The following is a 24,594-nucleotide window of genomic DNA, read 5'->3' as shown; positions in this document are numbered from 1 at the left end:
GTTGGCATTACAAAGACAAATGCTAAATGAACCTCCCTCCAACTCCCACCCACCCCCTCCTGCCAATGGAATTTCCATTCTATGATGTACAAACATAGTCATATCTTGAATCTATGATTATGAAAGGCTATCTTGTTTCAGAATATTTTACCTATAAAATTCAAATTAAGATTATCACCCCTAAGTTATATTTGCTCTTATAAATGGAATCTACAAATTATCTTTTCTTCCTCAGTTCAGTAAAGCACCCGAAAGAACTAGAGTGATCAGATTAAACAGCTAGTCCTTGCCCCGGAATCTTTAGTACCCTGAATCTTTAGTGGAGTATTAGTAGAAATTTGTGTTTGATTCTGAATTTTTAACATTTTTAACAGTGCCTTAAATCTAGACATAGAGGCCTAAAGTCAGGAAGTCTTGTGTTAAAAATCTTGCCTCAGACTTAGTACTAGTATGAACCTGGACAAATTACTTAACCTCTGCCTGTCTCAGTTTCCTCATCTGTAAAATGAAGATAATAATATCTACTGTCCAGGGTTGTTGTGAGGATCAAATGAGATATAATTTAGAAAATGTTTATCACAATGCCTGGCATATAGTAAGCACTTAATAATTGTGTTTCCTTTTCTCCCTCTTATGCTCTAAGGTCATTTTCTGTGTGTGCTTTGTGTGCGTCTTTCAGAGTTGTGTATAGAAATGTTGGGCAATTTCTTTTCTTTGGGTATATGCCCTGTGGGAATAGAGAGTATGAGATAAAGGCCATTGGGAAACTTTTCTTCACTCCATGATTGGGGAATGTGTACTCCCTGATGTACAATGAACTCATTTAGAGAACTTCTTTATGTGATGCAAATGATCAGATTTATCAAAACACAGAGAATAATGTTCTTGTGCTGAATAACAAATCATTTGGCTAATGTGACAGTTTATGAAACAAATTCAGACTTGCAAAAATAGCAATGGTGTCATTTTAGTCACAACTCTATTTTAAAAGTATAAATGCTCTTAACCTTTTAAATGATTATAGAATTACTGTGGAGTAGTTTTGTTTTCAATTAGCATCTTCCAAGGATTTATATTCTAATTTCTGTGTTTACTAAGGTGTTTTTATTATTTAGGTCAATGGTAGGCTTTCTTGACAGACAAAGGCATTGAAATTATTCATGAGGGAAGACAAGCAAGATTGATAAGGCTTCCTTTGTAGAGGCATTCGTTTTTTGGATTCATGTTACCTAAAATTTAGTATATTTTATTTACCAAAATGGATCTATGACCTCATCTATTTGATGTAAGTCACAACCCATCCATGCCTTCCCATCCTGTTTATATCCTCCCATAAATTAAACAGAAGGGTTCAACCTAACATTGCTTTGCATTCTTCTTACATCAGAGGGTACTAGTGTAGCAGCACAGCTATCCATCTGTCATCTGTACTTCACCTTTGCCAAGTGACCAACCATCTTTTCTTCTTGTGTATTTGCTTGATGGTATCTTTTACTTCTATTCTTCTTGGAAGTTCCTTATTGGTTATATATTATAACCTACCCACATCTCTTATGTATTTCTCCATTGTCCTTTGTATGATGTTCATTTTTATTGTGTCTGTAATGCAGATATGGTGGCCTGAGGTTTACCTTAATGTGGAACCTTACAATGTCATCCCTTAAATGGGTATGTAGGCACCCTCTGGAGTGCTCACTCACACCAGTTTGTTTTCACACTGGCAGAGCTAGGCTTGCAGAGACAGATCTCCACCATACAGTTACACTTATATTCTCTCAAAGACCTAGGATTAACCAGTTTAGGGAGAATATACTCTTCCTACTCCACTTTTGCTCTTAAGAGCCCACTAATGAGTTTCTATGTACACAAAAAACGTCTTACAGTGTATTTTAGATTGTAAAAATGACATTTACCTAATCAGAAAAGAGTAATATCACAATTACTCATATATTAAAGCCAGTGCATAAATAACAAATACATTAAAACCCAGTTGAATTGTGCATTGGCTACAGGAGAGGGAAGGGAGGAGGGGAGGGAAAGAACATGAATCATGTAACCATGGAAAAATATTCTAAATTAATTAATTAAATTTTTAAAAGTAAAAAAAAAATAAATACATCACAATTCACATAAATCCTAGGTCACATTCTCCCACCAATGTGCTCAATAATTGTGTAGGAGAATGGGTACCATTTAAAGGAACTTGACAAGGAAGCATTTGAAAGAAAATCCATTCTCTCTGGGTAACTCATGAGTCTAAACTTTAGTTATTGACGGCCTTGACATAAAACTGCCTCTCTGTTTGTCTTTTGGGGCTTATTGCTCTTTAAGCAAAGCTCTATATACTAGACTATAACATTTACATATCCTTTCAATTTGCAATCACCATTGGCATTTAGAAAGTGTTACCAGTCAATTAGAATAGCAATTCCCTTGCAACAAACTGGCTTTCTAGTCATCATTCCCTTACATTGATGCTGTATTGTCCAGTTAGAACATAGCTCACAGCAGATAGCTCAAAGTTGATTCTGAGCAAGTTTGATCAGCCTTCCCAGCTTTTCATCTATCTAAAACCAGAGTAGTGCCCTTTCAGCTTTTCCTTCTCAAAAAGAGAAACATGGCATCACCTTTCTTAAACTTTAGGATATGCTGAAGAACACTATCCGGAACTGAACCTCTTGTCCAGTGAAGTCAAACCTCTCACCATCCAATCAGGAATCATATAGCTGAAGCTTTCTTTTAGCCAACAATTTTCTCTCTGGGACGTTTCAACCACTCTGACAAAGCTGGTGTCTCTTCAATCTTTACTTGCTTCAGTTACCTGTCTTCTATATGGAATCTTTACCTTTAAATGGCCTAAATCAGAACCTTTTGGCTTTCACTGATTCATTTTTTACTTAAAAGATAATAAGCTTCCCAATTTCCTCTACAAAATGATAGTTAAATGAACTAAATAAAACGCATGAAATCTTGCATTTCTAAAGTTCTAAATGAAATCTTCCCTTTCATTTTGTGTCTGAGCTTTTTTCTTATATTTTTTCAGTTTTTAATAAATAAAAGTTGCACTTCAGTTCCTTTTAACCATAACTGTTCATATACAAAGAAGACATTATTCTACATTATATAAAGGTGATTTTAATCCTTATATTTATGCCATAGTTTATTTTCTATATAAACTACTCGAGACCCATTTGAAATCTATTTCTGTTTATCTATTTAAGATAAAGTATATGCATATATGTGCATATATATTCTTAAAGACAATTTTTATTAAAGATTCTTTTCTACTCATTTTAGGCATCAATGTTAATCTCTATGGCAGCAATATCTCACATCCCTACTGAACTGGGTTTTTTTATGTCTTTCTATAAAGTATTAAACTTCTTATGAAAAATACCTTAGGGAACAGGACATAAAGCAACACAAATAAAATGGTAGCATTAAAAAGATGAGCTTTTGTTTCAAGGAAACTTTAGAGTTATTAAAAGAGCTTTGCAATTCCCAAAAGCAATCCAACCTGCTCTCTTCTTCCTAGTCAACTCTGGCCTGAATCATTTTTCTATCTCTATCAGATCTAAATTCTGATGGACAAGAGACATAGATCACCCATCCAACTGCATGCCATTATCTGAGCAAGAGATAATTCTTCATCCTCTGAGTCTTTTGTTTATGGATGGTGAGGCCAGCCTCTTTTGAATGGTTGCATTTTATCTTAGCCTCCAAAAGTATGTTTGCCAACAAGATCTATTGAGCAATAATAGTTCCTTATTTTATGAGGCAAAGTTAATTGGATTATAAATTGTGTTGGCCTGCTGGTAAAGAAGACAACTCTTAAAGATTACAAATTGTAGGGCAGTTGCTGATCTATACTGATTGACAATTGTGTGTCTGTTTTAACAGAGAATTCCCTAGGCTAACAAAATCATAGATTTAGACATTAAAAAAAAAGTTTGGCATTCTTAGTAGAGGCCTTTTAAAAAAATTAAGTTCTTCTTCCAATGCAGTAAATCTTATTCCCAGGGTTAATAATAATTAGCATTTCTATAGTGCTTTAAAGTTTCACAGTGTATTCTACATATGTTAGTTCATTTGCCCATCACCAAAACCTTGCAAGATAGGTGCTATTATTATCCTCAATTTAAAGATGAAGAAACTGAGGCATAGAGAAGATATATTAATTGCCATAGGTCACATGAGTATCTGAGGCAGATTTAAAACTCAGGGCTTCCTGATGTCAAATCTAGAGCTCTATCCAATTGGATTCAGAAATGGCATCCAAATTTCTTGACTTCAGGTTTAGCTATGTATTTTTGTTGATAATACTAATTTTTAAAACAAAAACAAATCTGACTCATCATTTTAAAGTACCAACCCATACATTGGCATGTTTTGGGTGATAAACTAAATATTAAACAGACATTCTTTCTTTGGAAGCTTGTAGCTTCCAAGGACATTACTGAAGTTGATTAACATAACACATGTAGGCTTACATCACAAAATCAAATATGTAACATTTTTATCATTTGTAGTATTATATACTTTGTAGTATCTAGCTCCTTCTCATATTATGACCACTAACTGTGGGTGTATCCCAACAATCTTTTCTGTTCCAGGACCTCTTCTCATTTCTCATACTCCACATTCTTTGACTTAGTGATATCTCATCAGCCCCTGTAGGATAAATGTACATCTTTGCATATCTGATTCCTATATTTATATATTTCACCTTATTCTCTCAGCTGAGCTGCAGGCTCATCTCAGCTACTTCCTGTGGGACACTTCAAACTAGGTATCTCATAGACATCTCAAATTCAACCGATTTGAATTTGTTGGAAATCAAATTTATTATATTTTCCTAAAACCTAAATCTCTTCTAAGCTTTCCACTCTTCTGAGGGTACTACCATCCTTCCAGTTTGCTAGGTTCCCAACCTTGATATTATCCTTGATTCTTCACTCATTCTTACTGTACCTATCCAGTTCTCAAATTTTGTTTTAATACATCATTTGACATCTTTCATATCCATCTCCTTCACTTGGATTACAGCCACCCTCTTTATTCAATGCCTTATCACCCCTGGTCTAGACTATTTGCATTGCTCTCTCAACTTCAAAGCTCTTCCCTCTCCAGTTTATCCTCTAACACAGCTGCCAAAATGAATTTACTTAATCACAGTTCTGATCATACCATTCTTATGCTCAAGAACATTTAGGATCCCTGTTGCCTCTAGATTAAATAGGAGGTGGGATTTGGGCATTTAAAGGAAGCCATGGAGGCCAGTAGTCAGAGGAGAGGAGAGAAAGCATTCCAGAAAATGAGAAATAGCAAAAGAAAATGCCTGGAGCTGAAAGATGGAGTTCATGTTGTATAGCCCAATACAGGTCAGTGTCACCAATTTGAAGAGTATGTGCTGGAGAGTAAAATGTAAGAAAACTAGAAAGAGAAGAGTGGAGTAGTTTTGAAGAGCTTTAATGCTAAACAGAGCATTTTGTATTTGATCCTGGAGATGCAATTGAATAATTGAAGTTTATTGAGTGAGGGGTGTGAGAGCTAGAAGGGTCATATGATCACACCTGCCCTTTGAGAAAATTTACCTCAGTGACTGAATGGAAGATAGATTGGAATGGGAAGAGACTTGAGTTGGGAAGACCTATCAACAGGTTGTTACAATAGTCCAGGTGTGACATAATAAGGGCCTGTACTAGGATTAGGGCAGTGTTAGAGGTGAGAAGGGGATGTAAATCAAAAGATGTTACAAAAGTGAAATTAGCTTGGCAACAGCTTAGATATGAGGGGGAGAGGAGTGAGAGATAATCTGGTGTCCAGGATGATTCCTTGGTTGCAAACCTGAGAGACTGGGAGGATGGTGTTGCCTTCTACAGTAATAGGGAAAGTTGGAGGGAAGTAGGGTTTAGTGGAAAAGAAGATGAGTTCCATTTTGGACGTAATGAGTTTAAGATGTCTACTGAATATTTATTCTGAGATGTGTGAAAGGACTGGAGATCAACAGAGAGTTTAGAGTGTGATCAGTAGATTTGAGAATTATATATAATTATAGATCATTATAGAAATGATAATTCAATCCATGGGAGCTGGTGAGGTTATCAAATGAAATAGTATGGAAGGAGAAAAGAGAAGAAGAGAATCTAGAACAGAACCCTGAAGAATATATATATGGTTAAACTGTGATCTGGAGGAGGATCCAGCAAAGGAGACAGGAGTGGCCAGATAGGTAAGACAAGAACCAGGGAGAGTAGAGTCCCAAAAACCTAGGAAAAAAAGAGTATCCAAAAGGAGAAAGAGTGACCAACAGTGTCAGATGCTGTGGAGGGAGAAGTCTAGGAGAATGAAGATTTAGAAAAGGCCATTGGATATGGCAAGTAAGAAAACATTAGTAACTTTAGAGAGAGCAGTTTTTGGTGTTGAAAACTGAATTGTGGGAGTGGGGGTGAAGTTATGAGCAGAATGACAAGAGAGGAATGGAAGTACCTGTTGTAATTGGCAGAAGAGTTTAGTTGCAAAGGGCAAAAGAAATGTAGGGTGATAGCAGGGTTGGAAAGATCAAGTGAGGGTTTTTTTTCAGGATAGGGAAGACATGGGCATATTTATAGGCAGGAGGAAATAAGCCAATAGAGAAGGAGAGACTGAAAATAAGTGAAAGAGTAGGGATGACAAAGAATGGTATCACTTACAAATAGAAGAATTAGACTTAGTAAAGAGTAAAGCTACTTTGTCATATAAGAAGGAGAAAAGAACAGAAGGCATCTGAGTGATATGAGATGAGAAAGAAGAGATAAAGAGGATGCTCTCAGCAAATGGCTTCATTTTCTCCCCCTGTAAAATATGAGACAAGGTCTCACAAAGAATACAGGTAAGGGGAGTCATGGGAGGGTTGAGGAGGAATGAAAAGGTTTGGAAGAGCTGGTACAGAGTGTGGGAGAGTGAGTATATTTAACCCAAGGAAGGTATAATAGGATTGCCTAGCAGCAGTAAGGGCCCAGTTGAGGTTCTGAAACATATATTTGTCATATACCCAGAACAGTTGTTTGATTTTCTCCATCTTCATTTGGTAGCATTCTATCCATGTCCTTTCTCCATACCTTCCCATTAGCTATCTTCCATACCTGGAATATTTTTTCTCTTTAATCTGCCTTGTTAAATCCTTTCTTTTAACACTTAAGTCAAGTACTTAATGTCTCCCTAATTTATCTTGAATCTATTTTGTATTCATTCTATATATACATATATAACATATGTGTTTATATATACACATATGTAGATGTTTTCTACCCTGAGATAATATGAGCTTCTTGAGAACAAAAACCATTAATTTTTATATCTCTGTCCTCAACATATAATACAGAATACTAAGAGAGGGACAAGATAACTGTCTTCAAATATTAAAAGGAGTTTTTGAAGGTGAAATATTTACCTCTCTGCCTTTCCACTAGGAATGTGCTTGATCCTTCTTCTTGACCTGGCATAGATGACAAATAAATTTCATCTGAGTCAAAGTTGGATTTTTTTTTAAGAACACAGAGGAAAGCATAAATATAGAACAGAAACTAAAGGTTGACTGAATATGTTTCTTGTCCTAAAGTATAACAATAGATTGATTCAATTAGCATAGGGTGCCCAGTTCCCCATTTCCTATTTTTTACCTTATTCACATAAACCTTGTTTGGGAAGCCCTGGTTGAGGAAGATGTTTCTCTGACCTCCAAAGATGCTTCCTAGATTTTAGGTTGTCTTATGCTAACCTGACCTCCCTAGAGGTCTCTGACCTCCTGATTTTGTCCAATGTCCAATAAAGACTTGTTGAAATATTTATAAGCTAGTTGTTAAAAGTTTCCTACACACTTATATGATGCTTATTATGGTTGATAGATCTTTTGAAGACCAGCCCTTAAGCATAGTCCTTCGAGCAACCTGGCCCCATCATCTCTGGACCTAGCTAGGACATATCTGCTTCTTCCTGGCTGGATATTAGCCAGAAGCAAACTGCCCCCTGCCCCTGCCTTTTCCTGAAAATTCCTGTTTTCACACTGAATTCTTATAGCATTATGAAGGGATATCTCTAGATCTCTGTTCATTTGTAGAGCAGAAATAACTAGCACCCTGTAAACCCTGTTGTGCCTCTCAGTCTTTCCTTTTCTGATTGAAGTTAGTAGCTTTGCCTGCTTCTTTATGTTCTCTTTAATAACACAACTCACAGGCACTGCAGGTGAGAAGTCTTTTAGAACTTTACCAGTACAATTTTATAATCTAAAAATTTTTTTAAAGTTATAAAGATAAATAATTTCCTTTAATGCGAATAGCATTGTATGTTCAATAGTTGCTATTCAATGATAATTTACATGTATATACATATATATATAATGTGTACATATGCAAATACTCATCTACACATTCATATATATCTATATGCATCTGTATTTGTATGTAACATGAGGAGAAGCAACATAACATGATTGATAGCAAGCCAACTTTGGAGACAGAAAAAAACTAGATTCCATTCTCATCTCTGACATACATTGCTCTGCCACTCTAGGCACCTCTTAGTTTCTCAGTGCCCCAGCCAACTTCCCAAGGCTATACATGTTTGTTATAGTTCATTTTCCTTTGTGTCTGTATTAGAATGATGGCTGCCAAGGCCTCCTTTTTTTTTTTAACCCTTAACTTCTGTGTATTGGCTCCTAGGTGGAAGAGTGGTAAGGGTGGGCAATGGGGGTCAAGTGACTTGCCCAGGGTCACACAGCTGGGAAGTGTCTGAGGCCAAATCTGAACGTAGGACCTCCTGTCTCTAGGCCTGACTCTCACTCCACTGAGCTACCCAGCTGCCCCCTGCTGAGGCCTCTTCCAATTCTTCAACTGAGATTCTATGATGTTGCAAAGAAGGTGTTCATCTTTGTTGGTAAAGACTTATTCACTAGGCATTTCCTGCAGTGATGAAGACCCAGGTCTGTCCTTCTCCTCTCTTCTGGTTAGTGTTTGGAACAATCATTGTTATGCAGACATTTCACTCCAACTCTATTCTTTACCAACAAATCAGGCAACAAATGGAATAGCAAAGCTTTTTTTATTACATCGAAATATATATTTTTAAAAGTGCATGGGAAAATCAAGAATTAAATCATTCTCTCTGCTTTCTATATGCAAACAACAATCTCCCTCTCATAAGATTCCAAGCAACAGAAGAGGAAATATTCCCAGAAAACTTGTATGTTGTCTGGAACACTCTTTATAATTGTTTCCAATAATCTGGCTATACATTATCCCTTAATAGCAGGTCAGAACTCTCATGCCAGTCAGTAATGGAGTCAGGCTCTATAAGTGAGATAGGAAGAGACTCAGGAGAGAAACAGACAAAGATACACAGAGAAAGAGAAAGAAACAGAAACAGAGAATGAGACAGAAAGACAGAGCTAGGTTTTATGTCAAAGGAAATGGTACAAAGTAAGGTAGTTTGACGTCAAATTATAGAGAACTTTGAATGTCAAGATTTTATATTTTATTTGGTAGGTAATGGACAAGACTCAAGGTTTTTGAATAGAAGGTGACATAATGAGACAGTGACTATAGTTAGAATAAAAAGGAGAAAGAATGAATAAATATAAAGAAGCACATCATGGTGAGTAGTACTTTTTGTCAAGGATCAGGCTGCTTTGCAAAATGGGGGGTTGTCACTGGAATGTTTGAAAAAAGCCTGGCCAACCACCTTTCAGGAATTCAGTGTGAGCTTGTCTTAGAGTTTCCTTCCAACTCTCAAGTTTCTCTCCAGTTCATAAATTATGATACTTTCTGCCCACTCAAACACCTTGGTGTAAAATATTCCAGAGCAGCACAGTCTTCTAGAAAAGGCAGAGGATCTGGATGCGCCTACTTCAACATTTCCTGATTGTGCAGCTCCTGACAACCTCCTCTGAGCTTTGTTTTCTTCATTTTTAAAATGGGAATAAAAATATGTATACCATCTGTGTCACAGATTATTATGGGAAAAATATTTTAAAGATTGAATATTATCTTCATTATCTCATTCTTGTATTTTTGGATGGGATTTGAAAAGAATGGTCTGGACAAGTTGCTATCCTACTATTATTCTTTTATATAATACCTGTTCTATGGACTAGGGCACAAGGGGATAAAATAACTACTTTTTCTAGTTGAATAAAGATGTTAAGATGGAAATCCATCCCCTATGCTGACTGAAAGCATCCTTAGAACAACTCCAGTAAACAGACAGGAGAATAAAGATTATATCCACTTCATCCTAGTTTAACATGTTTGATTTTTTTAAATCTCATTATTATTACTATCATTTCACCAACTAGAAAAAGTTATTTGGGACCTTGGGGAGGAATGACATATATTGTGTCTTTTTTACTTGCCTGAAACAGAGGTCTACATTACTAACTTGTAGAAATCCTCCTCACTTCAAAACGCAACTCTGGTACCAACTCCTTCATGAAGCTTTTCCTAATATAGCTAGCAGGAATTTATGACAATAACTGAACAGTGTTCAAATATATCATGCAGTTTGACCTCTCAGACTTATATTATTATTTGCATTATAGTTATTTTATTATACATTTAATGTATACATATTATACATTAAACTATAAGCTCTTTGAGAGCAGAGTTTTCTCTTCCCTGGAACTAGCATGGTACTTTGTACATAGCAGATACTCAATTACCATTTGTTGAATTATCAAATTTTAGACAATTTCCAAGGTTGATGAAACTAGTCCCAATATTTATTCCTGTGGAACTTCAGCATTATCCTTTTTTTACTTATAAATGTTTTATTTCACATCTGTTTAAAAGTTTCCATAATTATACTGCTTGATAACACTTTAAAAAAATAAAACCATTGTATATAGTACTATGTGAAGAAAATTTTGAAAACATTATTGGTTCTTCTTAATTCACAAAATTATCCACTACCTTTAAAAACCCCTAATAAATTGGCAAGAATTTATTTCCTTTTATAGAAATCATATTGTCTTTCCCCTAAAAAGATTTTTTTGAAATGCCAGAATTTAACTTTAACCCAATTTATATTTTAGGACAATGATGGTGAACCTGCGGCATAGGTGCCAAGGATGGCATGCAGAGCACTCACTGTAGGCACGCAGCTGCCTTCCTCTCCACCCCACCCCCAGAATTCAAGGCAGAGGGATTTGGGTGGAACTGCTCCCCTCTCTGTCTACACCGTGCCCGATGACATTTTTTCCAATCCCCCGCCTCTCTGCCCAGCAGCCCAATGAGAGTGCACAGGGTTAAGGTGGGTGACTCACAGGTGGCAGAGCTGGAGGAGAGCAGAGTGCTTAGGCCACTCTACACTCTACAGAGGACATTCCTCCCTTCACCCACCCCTCTGCCTATTGGCCCAGAGGGGTAAGGAGGAGGGGCATGCCTAGCACTCAGTGAGTAGGGAGGGGCACGGCACAAAGTCTCTGGTGAGGGGTGGGTATGGCACTTGATCTGGGGGTAGGGTGGGGGTGGGGCCTGGCACTTGGCTCTAAAAGGTTTGCCATCACTGTTTTAGGGTATTCTTTAAAGGGTTCATTTAGTTTCCATTTGTTCTTTTTGAATGAATAGAAGTAGGAATGTGTCTGCCATTTAATTGTTTTCTCTATTAAGCCACTTTATTGTTTTGGCATGAATATCAGACTTGACCTTTAAGACATGGGGGTGGGATCACCATTCATTAGAAGAGTAGAGCCACTCTTTCTAAATGCAGATAAAGTTTAAGGCACTCTATTTAGTTATAAACTTTTTCATTTTATCCAGGTCTTCATATTTCCTAGTTTTTTTATTTATGAATTCATTTATTGTTTTATTAATGTATATGCTAGTAATACTTCCAAAGTGATCTTTTAGGAACATCTTTAATAGTGCTAGGGAGGGAAAAGTATGTCTGAGGCTGGAGAAGGGTGGACAAGTATGAAAAATGTTCTTAAAAACAATTGCTCTCTTATTGTGAACACAGACTGAAATGATTGTGTGGTATGTTTTGTTTTTTAAGTCTTTGGATCTGTCTTTGATTCCATAATATAGTAGAAAGAACCATGCACTGGGAGTAAGAAAATATGGGCTCTAGATCTGTGGAACTACAAGTGTTCCTTTGTCTGCAAAATGAAGGGGTTGGACTATGCATGTTTTCTAATGGATATTCCATTTATAAATTCTGTAACCTTCTTATTTAATTAACATGTTATAGTTTCAATTATATGTATACTCAGTTCAAGCCAATATAGGAAGATAAAATGAAATTCATGACTGTCTGAGTCTCAAGGAAATTATGATTAGTTGGGGATCTATCCATCTTCCACATAGTTGCCAAAGTGATTTTTTTTTTAAAACCCTTACCTTCAGTCTTAGAATCAATACTCTGTATTAGTTCTAAGGCAGAAGAGCAGTAAGGGCTAGGCAATGGGGGTTAAGTGACTTGCCCAGGGTCACACAGCAAGGAAGTGTCTGAGGCCAGATTTGAACCTAGGACCTCCCATCTCTAGGTCTGGCTCTCAATCTACTGAGCTACCCAGCTGCCCCCTAAAGTGATTTTTCTTAAAGCCCAGGTCTGACTGTGTCACTTCCCTAGCCCAAGGGAGCTAGAGTGGCTCCCTATTATCTCCAAATAAAAAACTAATTCCTGTTTGGGATTGAAAGTTCTTCCCAACATGCCCCATTCTTATCTTTCCAGGTTTCTTAACACTATACTCCCCTCCACATACTTTATGAACCAACCTTACTGGCCTCCTTGATGTTCTTGGCACAAAAAGCTCATCTTCTGACTTGATGCCTTTTCATTAGCAATCTTCTATTCCTGGAATACCCTCATTACTTCTGCCTCTTAGCTTCCCTGATATCTTTCAAGTGTGAGCTAAAATCACACTTTCTGCAAGAGGTCTTTTCAAGTACCCTTAATTCTAGTACCCCTAATACCTCACCTCTAAGGTTACCCCCCCCAACTACACCATGATTTCCTTGGTGCTGAAGCACTGACTTCAGTTTTATCTTTTTAAAGGCTATTTGATTGTTATACTTTTCAGTGTTCTTCATGAAGCAAATAGACAACTTTAAAGATGATTGCTACTTGGAGAGGATGAAGAAGTAGAGAAATTCTATGAAGAATTCAAAAAGATCTTCCAGATTGTCAGGTTTAATGTTTAGTCATCTCAGTGTGAAAGTAGATCTGGGGAAGGAAAGGAAACATGATGTGGAAAACATGGTTTAGGATTAAGAAATGGAAGAGGGGGGCAGCTAAATGGCTCAGTGAATTGAGAGTTGGGCCTAGAAATAGGAGATCATGGGTTCAAATGTGGCCTCAGACACATCTTAGCTATGTGAACCTGGCCAAGTCACTTAACTCCCATTGCCTAGCCCTTATTGCTCTTCTGCCTTAGATGTCTTACTTGCACTGAAGGCCATGCTAATCTTTTCTGTATCATTCCAATTTTAGTTTACGTCCTGCCGAAGCGAACACTCTTCTGTCTTGGAACCAACACAAAGTTTTGATTCTAAGACAGGGTAAGGGTTTAAAAAAAAAGATGGAAGAGACCCAAGATTCATTTCTAAAAGCCCCATCACTGTATATCAAAAATGTTTTTGTCAAGGGCAAAATTAAAAGGTGCTTAATGTGGTAAACCCCAAATAACATTACTAGAAAATGAAATTGGCACAATGACAGTATGTTAGCATGAAAAATGATTATTTATTGACACATTCATCATTTGAGAATCTGGTGTTTGTTTCCTGTTAGACCATTAACTGGTAGAGTAAAAGTAAAAACAAATGCCACATTGAAGAAAGGATAAAGATGAGAAGATAATGTCAAATGATTTACCAATAGTATGATTAAAACAATCCTTTAGATTGTCATAATTTATGTGCCATACTGTGATTAATTTCCTTTTTCCCTCATTCAGCAGAAAATTGTAGGCAGCATGGCATAGAACAGGGGCTTGTACCTCCTTTGAGTCCTTGTCCCCTTGAGCAAGCAGGCAGTTTGTTGAACCTCATGGTTCAACCTTCCTTGAATCGTACTTTACATGTATAAAATAAAATACAGAGACTTAAAAAGGAAACCAATTCTGTTGAAATACATTTATCAAAGTGTGGAAAGACCCCAAGTTAAGAAGCTCTGGTTCAGAGGATAAAAAGAGTCAGCTTCACAGACAGAAAGACAGTTCAGGCCTTGGCTCTACCACAGACTGTGTGAGACCTCTCAGTGCTAGAGGCATTTCCTAAGGCTAAGAGCTGTGGAGAAGATGGAGCCCTGACAGAGGTGCAGTGTGCTAAGTCAATCAGGTGTCCATCTGAAGTCTGGCATGGGGATGGTGAGTCCAAATAGCAGGGGGCCCCCAGGTCACCTAAAGAGGAGTGACTGGGCCTAGTCGGGAATGAAGCAGGTTAAAGCACCCACACACATCAGCATTGGTTTGGGGTTCAGGAGTGGCTGGCAAACTCCCAGCCTAAGGAGGGAGAAAAAGACTAAGATACAATAAGAGGCACATTAGTAGAGTGGGTTTCCCCACCTGGGAATTCCTTATACCAAAGAAGCCTCCTATCCAGTCCCTTTGTGTGAAGTATTATGCAAAGTCCCTGAATACAAAGACAAAAAAGAAATAGTTTCTGCCCTTAGGAATTTTCTTTCTTTTATTGGAAAACAATTTTAGAAAAAGTAAATAATATAAAAGGTTACAGGCAAACAGCCATTCCCTGTAGGGGAGCCAAGTTGGGAAGTCCTGGGATGACTAAGAAATAGGAAACTGAATGGATACATAGCTTCCTTAGGGAGTGTCCACAAATAGTAATGATATATATCTGTTCATGGACCATGCAAGAGCAATAAATACACACACGCATACACACACACACACACACACACACACACACACACACCATTTACCATGCAGTCTCCTTCCTAGTTTCGTGCCCTTCTAGTCTTTAGGTCTCATTTGCACAAGTTGCTCTGATTCCCTTTCTCCTGATAGTCTCTTGGAGCACCACGTCATAGTGAGGCCTTATCTCCATGTATAAAATATCTGTTTTCTTCCCTGGAAGTGTTTCTCAGTGAAACCCCTTTTGAAATAAGATTTTCTTCTGGTTTTAACCTTCATCCTCATCCATTCTTCTGTAAAGACCCTCTTCTTCCTGATATAACATGAGTTATTTTTCTTCAATTAATTAATTAGTTGGCCTTTGACTTTCTTTGAGTATGTCACATTCTCCTCTATCTTCTTCCTCCCCTCTCCCATTTTATGTGCCTTCCCATTCTGCAACTGATTCCCATGAAAAACATTGATTTCTCTGTAGACAAGGTGTTTGTTGTAAGGTTTGATGTGTTCTAGGATTGAGCTTTGCAATCAGTGCCTAGCTGCAGTTCCAGCCAAAGCAATCTTCTGCTTTTTGGTTTTTCTCAGTGCAGGGGAAAAGGTGGGGACAGAGTTGAGTTCTATTACAGCCCAGTGAGTTAATTGGCTTCTATGGCCCTGCCAAGAGAATGGTTCTCTGTGGGGGGAAGAGGTGCTGAGGAGTACATGAGAGGGTGGAGATTAGTCTTCTGTTTTGTTTGCCTGCTTTTTACCTCATTAGGGTTCTTGGTGTCTTAAATAAGAGAATACTGAATATTTTATCTCTTACACATAAAGGAGAGGTTTGAGATGTCCTAAGGATCAGAGAAAGTGTTTACTCTTTCCTCTTTTGGAAGGGCCCATGGGCCTATGACCCAGAAGTAAAAACTTTGTAGGATTTTTAATAATTTTGTTTGTATTTATATAATCATGTGGTTTGGGCTGATTTTTTAAATACATTAATTGATTCTTAATGCCAAATTATTATTGTATTTGTGGTAAAAATTAGTCAAGGTGAATTTTTTTTAGTTCTATTGCTATAGAAACCATTTTTAAAAGCTCAAATTTAGCAAGAGCTTTTTAATTTAGTTTTTTCATTATTTTTTTAACCCTTAACTTCTGTGTATTGGCTCATAGGTGGAAGAATGGTAAGGGTGGGCAATGGGGGTCAAGTGACTTGCCCAGGGTCACACAGCTGGGAAGTGTCTGAGGCCGGATTTGAACCTAGGACCTCCTTTCTCTAGGCCTGACTCTCAATCCACTGAGCTACCCAGCTGCACCTCAATTTAGTTTTTGAGTAGATAGTCCCTTTTCAATATATTTAAAGCAAAAACTAGCTAAATTATTAAGGAAATGAGGTGAAAATTTGAGAGAAAAAAATATTCTGTGAGAAACTCTTAAATCTACTTCTCAGAATCTCCTTAATTTGGACTAGATTTTTTTTAAAAAAGTCATTTATGTGGTAATAATACATCAAGCCTTATGGGAAATGGTTATGGGTATGGAAAAAATTGGATTGGACTTGCATTAGTAATCTAAAAGAGCTAATTATAATTACTGGATTAAAAATGAATGGAATTAGTTCCCAATTCAATTGCCATAAGGTATCTTTTCAAATAAAGCCAATGGCTATACCCTGGTTTTTATTTTTCGTGGGTAAACTGGTAAGGGATAGAAATTATAAGGTGGATTGCTATCAAAATTAATATATAGTAAATAGATGGAGCAATTTTATTCTAATTAGATGTGTATTACAATAGTGCAGAATATAAATTTACAGTTGGAAAGGGCCTCAGAGGCCAATTAGCACTCTTCATCTGAAAGTGTTTATTGGATTTAAGCTGTACCAAATATATAACAAAATTGCAAATTCAAGCTTTTCAAAAGTAACATGATGGAAAAAAAATTGAATTCTGTACATTATTCAGTGTTAGAGCAATGGGAGAAAGGTTTTTACTTTTAAAGCATTTACTTCAGCAACTCATCAGTTCAAATGGGTTTTTCATGTTTTTGCAGTACCAAATTGGCAATGGTATAATATGGTGCTGTAATATTAGTTGGCACCACATTTGAATGGTAATGGTGAAAAGAGTAAGAAATTTAATGCTGAGCTTATGCCTGCCTTAGAGCGTGACTTAATGCTGACTACCTTAAACCACACCTGTTTACCACCTTAAAACCACACCTTATTTTCTGTTGAGTTCTGTATCCTTTTGTTTCAACTGAGCACTTCACTCTGAGTATTGTTTGATGCTGTTATATTTCTCTTCCCTCCGGTGAGCTGGTTAATATTCTAGTATGAAAAAAAGAAAGGTACAAATGTATAACTCTCCTAGCTTTTATGAATCCATCTTTTGTAATTGTACTTCCTCTCTTGTATTACTGTGATGTAGTCATGAATATTGTTTACCATTTTTCCTTTTGCTGTGAACTACTTACTGGAGAAGAAACCAGAAAAGACTAAAGATAAAGGTCAGTAAGTTTGGTGTATTAAGCTAGAAATGCAATTGAGTTGCATAATAGGCCCATTATAAATGTGTATTCCTTTTCTAAATCTCTTGTTAAAATAATATAATGGACTGAAAATTGCTTTATAAGATGGAATAGATCAGCTTATATAATGCAAATAATTTACAAAAGCAATGGTTCCTAAGACATTCTTTTAAATTTTCTTTTAGAAGATTAGAGGCTTTCTACTTTATATTTGCTTTCACTGAAGCAAATTTTCAAGTTTTCCCAAAGACTTGATATCAGCACATTTTAAAAAGAATGCTCTCTGTGGTTATGAAAATGAACTCTTTCCTACTTGTGAGCAGTGGTATAACTATTGTAAATAGGAATGATTAACTTCATTCATCTGCATCTCCAGAGATAAATTATTCTTGAACTTCTCAGATGATTTACTCAGAAGCTAGGGATAACATTTTTTGGACCTTCTTTAGAAAATAATTGTTGGTTAAGAGCTTCGTAAAGCTTCAGTTGTTATAAGTTGAGGCAGCTTCATGGTATAATGGAAAGATAATATGAAGAGAAATCCGAATTCTAATTTTCTCTGCCACTGTGACTATGGGCATGTGATAGGAGTTTGTTTTCCCCTGTCAAATATAAATAATATCTTTTAATCAGCTACTTAACAATTTTGTTGTTTGAATCATATAAGATATTGAAAACTGTAACCATAAAATAATTTATTATTAATTTATTTTTTCTTATATTATGTTATTTATTATTAGACAATCATATATTAAGCAGCATGTGCACACATATACAAACTGTCGATTCTTTCAAGGAATTTACACTTTACTTATTGATATGTTAAATTATTATAGAAATGAGTGAAGTTATTTAAGGCCCACAATCCACCTTTAGAGGATATCTTTTTTTTTTAATGGATTTACTAGGATGCTTAGACTTCAATAGTTGAAGAGCTGTTCTCTTTTAAAACCCAATGCTTTGTGGCATTATATAATCTCTATGGAAACCCCATTATGTTCCACTAAGCTGGAAAGGTGTCTGTCTCATCCTGACAAAAAGTTTGGCCACCAAGGGTGGTTTTAGAGCCTCAGAAACTCATAAAAGACACCACTTATATAGAGAAGGAGGGCCAAAGACTGTAGCACTTATACTGGATCAACTTATTTTGTCAGTCCAGGTCCTTTTTAGCTATTGTGATTCCATGGTTCCTTCCTTCTTGACTCCCTCATCCTCTTACTTCTAACTTTCCTTGGCAGTTTTTTATCCCTAGAGCTTATGGCTCAGGCTTGGATAGCTTGTGCTGCACTTATTTCACCCTGTCAGATTACCCTGGTCATGTATATTTATTTGTCATGACTTCCCGGAGTGCAGATGTAACACAAAAAATGGGAGTTGTTTTCAGGAACTTTTTTTTTAAACCAAATCTATTACTGTTCTCCTAGGTTGCCTAATGTGAAGAAACTAGTGAATTGAACTTTTTCTATACTGAGGAGTGCTGTACAATCCATGAGAAGCTCATTTTGATTGCTATTAACTCTGGTTATATGCCATTATTAAGGAAAATACTTGTCTAGCCTCTGATAGAACAGTAGCTAGAAATTTTTGTGTCTCCAGCAAATAGCATGAAGTAAGCCCTCCATTGTGGAGGGACCTGAGGGTAGCTGAGTGGGTAGAAAGTCAGGGTAGGATATGGCAGTGATCTCACCAGCCTGCTTGCCATCTGGTTTCCTGTTTTAACTAGTTATCTTTGATAACTGCTGTTATTAAACTTTATTGTTTCTATGAGCTTTCTAGATTTAATGGCCTTTACATTCATGGGGAGACCCCTTCCCACAGTCCCATCATTTTTAACATATCAAGAGTGGTAGTTTCACATCTGAGGATTCTGTACCAGCATTCCTGATGGTTTTAGTGGTGTCCCGTGTTTTCTTATGGCCCTGTTGAATAAAATGCTGAAGCGATAGAAGAAACTGGGTCAGGAGAGAATGCCTAATTATTAGATTAGATTAGATCTGCACAAAAATGGGTTGGTTTGCCTCCAGAGGTAGTGGATTTCCTCCTCATTGGTAGTCTTTAAGCAGAATCTAGATGACTACTCATCTAATACAAACACACACACACACAATGTGTAGGATTCCTTCATATATAGAGTAGTAAACTAAGATCTCTTCCCATTCTCAAATTCTGTGATTCTTTGGGCTTAAAATGCAGTTAAGTGATTAGTCCAGCTAAAGGTTAGGGCTCTGATATGGCAGCATTATGAAAAGAACATGTCTGAAATTAGGAAGCCTGGCCAGGTTAAATTCTTAATTGTGTTACCTTGGACAAGTTATGTAACCTCTTATGTCAGCTTCCTCATCTGTAAAGTGAAGGGGTTGGATAGATTCTGCTGTTTGCTCTCAAAAACTGATTATGCTAATTTTCATCCTCCAAAATTTTCTCAGGAGGAGCAAAATGAAATTCAATAATGTTCTTTCTTGGACAGTTAGGTTAACTTTAATTGTATTAATATTATACTACCTTAAAATTTTTTGCTACTATTCGTTATTTAATGCCACTGTTATTGTATTCAACATCACATGTCTTTTCTCTTTAACTCCCTTGAGGACAAGGACAGTGTCATACATTGTTAATAACAACAATAAAAATCATCGCCCTCATACTGCCTTTAATGAAAAGATTGAACAAAAAACATTTATGAAGTGCTTACTGTGTGCCTAAAACTATGCTAAAGGCCCCCCAAAAACATTCAAAAACCATTAACCTCAAATATCTTCCACTGGTCATAAAAGGGAATTTTGTTCTGTAAGTTACAAAGGTGGTGAAACAGTGGAATAATCCATTAACATGCTCTTTCCAGAAGCAACTGGGGTGATGATTTAATTACTAATCTTGGAGAATAAGGCAAAAAAGGAGAAGGTAAGAAGATACCTACAAAGTAACAAGGCAAAAAATACCCAGGAAGCTGAATCCTCCCAAGAAGTACAGAAGTACAGAATTGAGGGGCATAGCTTCTCTCTGTTAGTATGGTTTGGAGATTGGAGAGTAGGAACTGCAAAAATGAAAAATGACTGGAATGGTTTAACTTCCCCAGGGCACAGCAAATGGACATGTATCATTTTCTTTGATTTAGGTAAGGTCTAGTGGAGAGCCTAACAATAGAAAATTTAATAATTATTTGCTTTTCAGGAAATAATGTTGGTAAGAAAAAGTTTGAAAATTTTTGTTTGGAAACTGAATTTGCAGTAGAATTCACTTTGTCCCTTCTAGTCTTTTATAACCCTCCTGATATTTCCATTTCATTATTTTTAATAACTTTTTTATTGAAGCTATTTAGGGCTTATATAATGAACTCAAATTTCAGACTATTTTAAGTGATTTTCTGAAAGTAGAAATTAAAAATAATGCATGTTATAGATTTAATTGTGATGAGTTCTTTTTTAAATTGGTTTTAAATAATAGGTTGCAGTTCTCCAAAAGAGAAATACAAAGGAGAAATACAAACCATTAGCAGCCACAAGAAATATCAATCCATATCATTAATAATCCAGAAAGTCAGCACAAATATGAAGTTTTACAAAAACTCAGATGCAGAAGATCAGCAAAGATGACAAAGGAAGGGAATATTCAGTGTTGAAGGAACTTCAAAAAGACAAAGCCCCATAGGTATAATTTGTTCATGATCAAGGAAGTAGTAAGTTCATAAATCACCTTAATGTTTCCTTTATTAATGCTAGCTATTAGGTTTCCCTTCAGTGTAGACCTTTGAGCAAAAGTTGAATGACAATTTTTCAGGTTTATTCATAACATCTAGAGCTATAAGAGACTTCAGACATCATCTAATCCAATAGTTCTTCATCTTTTTGTTTGTTTTTGTTTCATGGACCCCTTTGGTAGTCTGGTGAAACCTGCGTACCCCTCTCAGAAAAAAATATTTTTAAATGCATAAAATGAAAGATAAAGCACCACAAAGATACACACACATATGTCTAATTGTGGAATCTCTGCACCAAAGGGTTTGGAAATTTTTGTCACTTTCTTTTTAAAATTCCAAATTGCTTTCCAAAATTGAGGAACTAATTCATGGCTCCACTAGAAGAGTGTTTGTCTTCATAGAATTGCATGCAAAAGCTTTTCATTTTCCTGTGATCTCAATTTTCTTGTGGGGGAAGGCACATGTGTGGTCACATATCTCTTATATGCATTCAAATTGAAATCAGACACTTGAATTCAATCAGATACTTAATAGCAATGTGACCCTGGGCAAGTCACTAAATCACTGCTTGACTTTCCTCAAATGTAAAATAGGGATAATAATAATAATAGCACCTACATCACAAAGTTGTTGTTATGATCAAATGAGGTAATATTTGTCAAGCAGTTTATAGAATGCATACTTAATATTTGCTCCTCCTTGTTTGGCTAAGAATTCATCCCTTAAAACTATAGTTATGAAATATGTGTGTGCATATGTATACACACACATACATATATAAACACCAAGGAGGTCAGTGATTTTTTTAATCGCTCAGATACACCAAAACATTTATAGCAATACTTTTGTGGTAGTAAAGAATTGAAAATAAAATGAGTACCCATCAATCAGAAAATCACTAAATTATAATACATGTTATAGGATATTTTAATAAAAATTTTTTAATTATTAAAAATCCTCTTTTTCTCTTTCCTATCACCCTCCCAGTTGAGAGTGAAAGAAAAACAACTCAGTTACAGACATGCATAGTCAAGCAAATTTTTGTATTGTCAGTGTCTAAAAGAAAAAAATCTATATCTCTGTGTTTATACATATATGTTCTTTATTCTATACTCTTGAAGCTTTCTTTTATGAAATCTCCTTTTCCCTCTCCCTGTCCTTGTCCCTCCCTCTCCCTGTCCCCCTCATGCTCTTTCTGCCTCTCTCTCTCTCTTTCTCTCTGTCTCTCTTTCTCTCTTATTCCATCATTAGTCTTCTGGAATTGTGGTTGGTCTTTACACTGTTTATAGAGTTCCTACTCTTTCAAAATTGTTCTTCTTTATAACACTTTCATCATTATATAAATTGTTCTCTTGATTCTGTTCACTTTAGTCTGTTACCAGTTCATACAGATCTCCTTCAGGTTTTTCTGGAATAATCCCCTTCATCATTTTTTACAGCACAGTTGTATTTTACAGCACAGTCAGACATGACTGAACAACTGAATTGCTACTGCAGATTCTAGTTCTTTGCCACTTTGAAAAGAGGCATAAATGTTCAGTTAAAATGTTTTGCTTGAGTCTAGTCCCTTAATAACTCTCTTCCTCATTCACTATTCTCCCCCTTCACTTCTTTACCTCTTGAGTGAAATGTATTGCTGTAGCCAACTGTGTGTATTTCTGTGTCTATGTCTTTTTCCCTCTTTTGACCAGTTCATATGAGTATCAGGTTCAAGTGATAACTGCCCATCTTATCTCTTCCTCCTTGTTTCTGTAGACATCTGCTTATGTACCCAAATTATATGAGATAATTTCCCTTCAACTTCCTTCCTCCTGTAAGAGGGGAAACTAGATATTTAAGGTATGGTCGCCAGGAATCAGATTAGCTCAATTCCAAATTTAAAATAGACCCAAGTCAGAATGGCTTTTATGGACGTTTATTTACAATTAGAAAGACTGAAGGTAGGGGAAATAGAGAGAAACTCTAGTCCAGACCAGACGAGAATTTAGAGGCCCCAGCAAAGGAGCACAGGTTAATTAAACAAGGCTTCTAGCCACAAGGCCTTTACCATTAGAGAAGCAAGAGAGGCCCCCCTGAGGGTAGAGCCTCCAGAAACGCCAAGGCAGGAGAAAGGAAGTCAGCCTAACTTACCCATTTGACAATTCAGAGGGAAGCGGTCTGGGGTCTCGCCAGAGATCCTTCAACACCAGGTTCAAAGCGCCAACTCCTCCACAGGAAGTTACCATCATATTTAAAAGAGAGCAGCTTTTGTCACTTCCTGCATCCACCTTCAATTTCAAGTGAACAAATGGCAGCCTCAACACTGTTTTGGACTGCCCCAAGGGCAGTCGCTTGTCCTTGATTTGTTACTTATTGTCTCATGTGGGTAACTGATCTTCCCCTCCCCACTAAGTTGGGTGGGGTGACATTATTTCTGATGGCTAGAGTCTAACAATGAACGAGGATGAGCTAATTCCATTTACACACTCCCTACCCCTACTTTATTCTTCTCTCCTTGACTTTTTTCATTTTGGGAGTTTCTTTAAAGAATTGACCAGTAGATTCTATTTCCATCTTGCTTTCAGGGTCTAAGAGATCTAGGCATTTTTTTAAAGAGTTCTTGAGATATGATGTCTAGGCTCCTTTGGAGACATGGATCATGTCTTTCGAGTAGTCAAATGATTTTTTAAAATCAATCTTCTAGATCAGCTTTGCTAGGATTTGGGTAGGATTCCCTCTTTACTGATTTCCCCAAATAGTTTGTATAGTATTGGAATGTATTGTTCTTTAAATGTTTGGTGGAATTCACTTAGTAGTATAGTGGATAGATTGCTAGGTCTGAAGTCAGGAAAATTTATCTTCCTGAGTTCAGATCTGGACTCAAACACTTATTACTAGCTATATGACTTTCAGCAAGTCACTTAACCCTGTTTGCTTCAGTTTCTCAACTGTAAAACAAGCTAGAGAAAGAAATGGCAAACCAGTCCAAAATCTTTGCCAAGAAAACCCCTAAATAGGAGTTCAGACGTAATTTAAATCAGTGATTCCCAAAGTGGGCACTACCGCCCCCTGGTGGGTGCTGCAGCGATCCAGGGATCGGTGATGGCCACAGGTGCATTTATCTTTCCTATGAATTGCTATTAAAATTTTTAAAAAATTAATTTCCAGGGGGCTAAGTAATATTTTTTCTGGAAATGGGGTGGTAGGCCAAAAAAGTTTGGGAACCACTGATTTAAATCAATGATCAGCAATAACAAAAGAATTCATTTGTGAATCTATCTGGTCCTGGAGATAGTTTCTTAGGGAGCTCATTTATGGTTTGTCCAATTTCTTTTTCTAAGATAGGATTATTTACATATACTATTTTTCTTCTGTTAACCTGAGCAATTCATATTTGTAAATGCTCATTTCACTTAGATTTTCAGATTTATTGTCATAAATTAGGCAAAATAACTCAAGAATTGGTTTAATTTTTATCTCTTTTGGTGGTGAATTCACCCTTTCCATGTTTGAGAAAGTAATTTGTTTTTTTTTTAATCAAATCCACCAATGGTTTATCTATTTTATT

At 36.4% G+C, this 24,594-nt stretch overlaps 1 non-coding gene across 1 annotated transcript; it reads right to left on the bottom strand.

Annotated features, from left to right (window-relative positions):
• Nucleotides 1–13,382: 13,382 nt before the first annotated feature.
• On the bottom strand, nucleotides 13,383–13,486 carry LOC123232764. The gene has a single exon (XR_006505274.1). It is a non-coding gene; the product is annotated as a U6 spliceosomal RNA (small nuclear RNA).
• Between the last annotated feature and the right edge of the window lie 11,108 nt (nucleotides 13,487–24,594).

The sequence above is a fragment of the Gracilinanus agilis genome, chromosome 1 (genome assembly GCF_016433145.1).
Source record: "Gracilinanus agilis isolate LMUSP501 chromosome 1, AgileGrace, whole genome shotgun sequence".
NCBI classification, from domain to species: domain Eukaryota; kingdom Metazoa; phylum Chordata; class Mammalia; order Didelphimorphia; family Didelphidae; genus Gracilinanus; species Gracilinanus agilis.
This window is presented reverse-complemented; position numbering and strand designations above follow the sequence as displayed.